The 6,333-nt window shown below is 31.7% G+C and overlaps 1 long non-coding RNA gene across 1 annotated transcript; it reads left to right on the forward strand.

Annotated features, from left to right (window-relative positions):
- Positions 1-3,651: 3,651 nt before the first annotated feature.
- Positions 3,652-4,308, forward strand: LOC145090800 (uncharacterized). Its single transcript, XR_013701762.1, has 2 exons — positions 3,652-3,816; positions 3,953-4,308. It is a non-coding gene; the product is annotated as an uncharacterized LOC145090800 (long non-coding RNA).
- The last annotated feature ends 2,025 nt before the right edge of the window (positions 4,309-6,333 follow it).

Consider the following 6,333-nt stretch of genomic DNA (forward strand, 5'->3'; position numbering starts at 1 on the left):
TTTCAGAAATAATCCAAGCACCTTTCCACAATCCAACCAATGATACCATGACATGGTCATTTAAGATTTTTCTTGGGATTAAAGCGAAAAATAACTTTGAAGACCTAAAGACCGCTTCATCGTTTGCTAAGAAGGCCATGGGTGTCATTGATCCATGCACAAACAAAACAACGGTGAATGTCATGTGGCCTCCCACAAAGCAAGCCAAAAGGATTCCTCTTCCCAAGCACTTAACTGAAGGCACTTTGGATACAATGCAATCATGGGTTTATGATGAGGCTCTAACGATGGAGATCGAGCTGACAAAAAACCAGTTTCGTATTGTTGATCCCAAAGATTTGTTGAAGTTTGGAGAACGTGATATCCATACTTTATCAAACTTTCAGATTATCATGGAGAATGAACTATTTGAAGCTCCCGCGAAAGCTTTCACTGGAATGGTAGCTACAATAATCGACAACAAGCTGTGAGCAGGACCATTTGACCAAACAGATGTTCATCTTGTAGAGAATCCTAAAGAGAATAGAAAGCAATAAACCAAAGGGGGAGATTGTTGGGCTATATTTAGTGGTTTATGCTTTGTTTTGAATGTATTATGCTGTTATCGGTGGGCTTATTATGTATGGGCTTTAGGTTATTGGTTTAGTATATATATGGTATGTGTATAGCCATTCAAGGCTAATGTGTTTTTGGAGAATACTAGTAATTCACGGTTGAAGTGTGATTGAATGTACCTAACAATTATTCAATAGAATTGTGTGCATTCATATTATTGAAACTTGTTCTTGATATATCTAATTGATTGTTTCGCATCGTTGTTTGATTAAGATTCCGCATTAAATCAAACAATTGCATTGATACTTTGATAGATCTAAGTTCAGGGACTTACAAAAATCAACACATAGTTTTGAGGTTTGTCCACACCAAACAAAAGTAAAGGGTTATTAGCCAATAACTAGAGTAGAGAAACAGATAAAAACATAGTAAACTTCACTAAACATGATTAAATAAAGCAAACCAAATGATTGACATGTTCTAGACTCTCGATCTCTTCGAATCTTGCTCATCAATTGAGCTCTTGCCTCCTTAGGGTTTCAAAGGACTCTTTTATTGTTATTATTCGCAACAAATCACATGTTTTTTTCCAGGATGAATTATAATCAATTTTATAGTGATTCCATATTTCGCGCCACCACGCCGTGGCAAATATATGGCTAACCCGTGGTATCGACTCCTTCATGTATCCTCCAAGATTTCTGACTTGTACTTCATTCAGTGAGTATACCGGTCAGGACTCTTCCCCACGTCGTGGTAGCCATCATGATCACATTGTGGTTCTTTAAAATCCTTCGTGATTTGACTTTTGTTGACTCTATCAAACAATCTCACTTCCAGCTCTGTATTTTCGTTTCTTTTATCCTGAGCATATGTTCGTTACTAAAAACAAAATTTAAACACAATAAGTAGTAAATACGTTTATAAATGACTAAAATATAGCTAAAATACTAAGATATCTCTTAAAATATATAACTAAATAGGGCAACATCAAAACCTAACAATATTATATACGATAAGTAAATAAAGAGAAGTTATAAGGCGAGAAAAAACACACAAACCCATAAGGATTCATCATTCATGGGTTTGGTAAATATTTAAACTATTAGCCAATATGTAATTTTGAACTAAAGGTTTAAAAATTGTGTGGGGAGTATGTTTAGCATGTAAAGAATGAAAAAAGTTCAGCGGAAGTCAAAGTAACAAGTGTGTTTGAAAAGATGAAGTCACATAACTCAATCAAGTTTTAACTCCTTGGACCAAGACTTGTGGTTAACCCCCATTGAAGGGGTTGAAAACAAAAAGGAAAAGAAAAACAGCCGTACCAATATTGTTTTGCTAGATCCTCTTTTAGCCCGTTCTCAAACGGAATATTCAATAGCATATCCAATTCCTTATAACAAACAACTCCAAATCCCTGTAACAAACATCTCCAATAAATCGAACAAAACTAGGGCTTATTGTTTTTATTTCCTCTCACCAAATCAAGAACCAAACAATTGAAAAATCATAATGAATACCGATCTATGATTTTCAGTGGCAGAAGTCAACATATACAAACACCTAAATCGTATTAGCTATCTTCTGATTATGTGCGATATTACATCTAAAAATAATTTAATACTTTTAATTTTGTTAATAAGGTAAATCTTATTCATGTTAAGGTAGTGAGAGGATGAAATAACAAACTTATTTAATAAATATAAATAATTAAAAGATAATAATATTTTATAATAAGACCCACAACCAATAACGTATTAATAGCCGGCAATGACACAATCGGGTGACGTCTGCTTGCTACTCACGGCCTTTCACAAACACCAACTCGTAACCTTTGACTATCGCTTCATTCATTTTTATTCACAATCTCTTTTCGTTAGTTTTTTTCTTTGCACAACTTGGTTGTATAATTTATGATATCTTATCCATTTTAAAATAAATATGATTTCATTAAAATAGAAGGCCGGTTCCAAACATATTTTGAGTCCATGATAAAAGAAAACAAACGAGCCCTTAAAATACACAAATGTCATCAAAAAATTTATAATAACTCAATAATTGAAAAAAAATTATTTGTACTACCTTCTAAATATAACAATTTCTATAAAAAAATTAGGTCTTTTTAAAAGATGGGCCGTAGACGGTCGTCCGTATCGCCCACTGTCTGAGACGGGCCTGTTATACGACTTCAAATTCTATTATTTGAAACAATTTCTTCATATACCATTTTTCTTATTCATTAATAATGATTATTTAAACATATTAACAATATTATGTATGGCATCACAAAATTATATTTTTGTCATTGAATTACGATACATACATAATTCTTATCAATAATGGAACGATTCTCCAAACTTTGTTTGTTGAGTTTACAAATCATGAGTTTGAAAATTATTTTATCATCGTGTCAAAGTATCTGATTTTTTCATTAACGATAATTTTATTATTTCCAACATACATTTGTGAAACTTATATAGGATAACCAAAAAATTACAAGTTTAAATCTTATACATATAAGCAAATGCATTTTTTAAACGTTAAACATATATTATGTAATAACCAGCAAATCAATTTTCCTTTTGTATCAACAAACTTGTCCACCAGAACCACCAGCCACCTCATATTGAACCTTTACAAAAATGGTTAGCCTCCATTTTTGCCACTTGTGGAGTGGAGAACATAAAATGCATAAATCAAAGCTTCTCACAATTTATGACAAACAATATAAAATGTATGGGTCTTTGTCACTAAAATCATATACTTCCTTTTTTTTTTTTTTTTTTTCAAAATTAAATCTCTTAACTTAATAGTTAATTCCGCTTTGGATTTTGGAATTTGCATAGTTATATTGGGCCGTGGCTAAAGTATTCGGTTCTAGAACCGAGCAGCCCGATTCTTATTTTGGCTGCTATTCTATTATTGATGGCCTGCAATGAAATCTAGAAGTTCAAATATGCTTATTTCGTTTGCTCCTTGGTCTGAAACCTAGAAGGCTAGAAGTTTTACCTATGTTTTTCAATTGGTTTTCATTTTAACTAACCCCAACCACTTTATGATAAATAATTTTTTTTTGTTAGTTGTATGTGTTCTATATCTGTCACATCAAACCACATGTCCAATCCCAAGAAAATGAAGGAACAGATCTAATGATCTATATAAAAATTGTCATAAGTATTCTAAAAGAGTCTATACTGAATAAAGACTTCATCCGATAGACCCAAACATAGACGAACACAACCAGCTGATCGAGGACCAAGGGTAATTTTTCTCATATCATCATTATATATCATTCATATGATCATATAATAATATATATATATATATATATATATATATATATATATATATATATATATATATATTATCCAACTAATTAATTCTTTTTTTCTTCCAGCGTGAGCTGAGACGATAAACACTCTCTTCAACTTGAATATCTTCTCCATATGAGAAAACAATATCTTGAAAAGTGAGCAAAGAAGCTATTGCTAGTCATTGGATTCATATCTACTACAAAACCTATACGTTACAGCCATTGATAATACTACTCAAGATTTGACTCCTTTTCCATTTATTAAAAATGAAACTGTGTCTACCCAGAATTTGCTCTTAATTCCCTCTGTTTGAAAAAAAAAATCATTCGAATAATCATATGTTACACTTAGACCATCAGATTAATGTCTCGCTACAATCAATTCCCTCTGTTTGGAAAAAAAAAAAAAAAAAGAAAAAAAAAAGAAAAAAAAAAAGAAATTAGCAGCCAGTCTGGCTTTGTATCAACTTACCGGATTCATTAGATTGGACTTGATTTGATTAGAAGGCTTAGACTTGCTAATTTTATAGGCCCATTAAGTAAGATTGAAATTGGGTTTGGGTTTCAATCCAGACTCGAGAAACCGAATCTATTGTTTTGGGTTCGGTTTTAGGTCAAAACCGGCTCATGTTCAGCCCTACTTTTTTGTATATGAGTAATAAACTAAACTAGGAAAGAAATGGGATAGATCATAATCAATAATTCAATACAATACAAGCATCTTGCAGCTGTTTTTGTACTCTTGGATAACATGTGCCAATCTGGCATGTTTAATTCGCCCTTGGTTTGCTTCTTGAATATTATATCAATCATTATGTTGTACTTAGATTCCAGTATAGTTGGATATTCTGTCACTGGTCCCACAAAATAACATGCAAGTATTTTATTTTATTTGCGATGGCGTTGGGGAGGGAAGAAGTCTGTTTTTCTTATTATTTTTCTATTGTTCTTTCTTTATTCTATATTCTCTAGTGACTTTTTTGTTTTAATGAGCTACTGGGTTATAATTTATAATGATATATTAACATGTATTGCCGAGGAAGCTATTGTTTAGAGAGGTCAACTAGCAGCCCATGTGGGCATCAGATCAGGTGTTTAATCCATGGATTAAGATCCTGTTTTCACATAGCTTTAGATTCCAATATTACGGATGCTAGCTATTAATTTTAATAAAAAATCACGTTTCTTAATTGGAATATATAAATTAATATCATCAAGACAACAGCCAGAAATCACCGTGAAAAATAATAAATAAAATAAAAATTGACAACACAACTAGGTCTATAATATAATTGTGAGCTTCTGGAATCCGGTTTTTAAATGGTTTGATTCAACAATCCCTATGCAATTTTGAGTTGTGTAAGGTATGTGTGTAGCCACGATTCTTTAATAAAAACGACTAAATCGTTTCAAGTATGGTCCAACAATTATTGGATAGGAATCACAGGGAACCAAATTTTGTCACGAGTATAATGTTTACACTCATCATGCACCGATTAAGATAAAGAGTACGTATGGTGTTGCAATCGCCAATTCATGTCAAGGCCCACATACCATAACCTACATCAATTCTTCAACTACTCATTCAAGTAACAAAATACTAAAAATTAAACTTTTACTCTAGTGATTAAGTTTATTGCTATTTAAAGCTGAAATCATTGACTAAATACTTCCATTTGGCATTAATATAAGATTTATTGATTCTAAAATATGGAAAGACTTGATAACCTTTGATGGTGGCCCTATCCCTGTGATTATATTTATATATAATAAATCATAGACATGCTATCTTCATTAACAACATTTTACGTGTTTAATTTTTGTTGTTGTAATATACATATAAAATATTCATTCTGTTTTTAATAATCTTTTCAATCACATAATGAAACAATTTCTTTAATCAGTCCTATAGTTATATATACTCTTATAACCATCAATTGCATCATTATCGTTGATTCTAATCAAATTCTGATATAAATAGATAGTTTGAAATAAAAGTACAAAGAACTAGTAGATGGATATAATGATAATGATCATAACCATTTTAAATGATGAATGCTTGTAGTTGAATTAAAATGATATAAGTAATATTGTTGGTGATTTGTATCACTAACATTATTACTAATATTATTTAAGTGTAAATGGATTAATTTGTTGATCAATGTTGTATTGATAAATATTGAACAAATTAACATGGTTTGGAGTGCATATTTGTTTAAGTTTGTCATGGTTGAAAGTACACTACTATTTGGGGGAAAAGCTCCTAAACCGACAGGGTTCCAAGGGCAGCGGCCCTAGGAGAAGGGTCCAAGGGGTGGCGATCCGTAGCGAGGGTCAAGCTGCCAGGTCAACTTGCTTTTTTTTTGGTTAATATTGTTTTGTTAAAAATGCATGGAAATCCAAATTTGAGAAAAGGAACCAGGTTTTATGATCCTCATTCTAGACCTGGTTTTTAAGGTAGTTAG

This window comes from Lactuca serriola, chromosome 2 (assembly GCF_051521515.1).
Source record: "Lactuca serriola cultivar US96UC23 chromosome 2, Lser_US96UC23_V15, whole genome shotgun sequence".
Taxonomy (NCBI): Eukaryota; Viridiplantae; Streptophyta; class Magnoliopsida; order Asterales; family Asteraceae; genus Lactuca; species Lactuca serriola.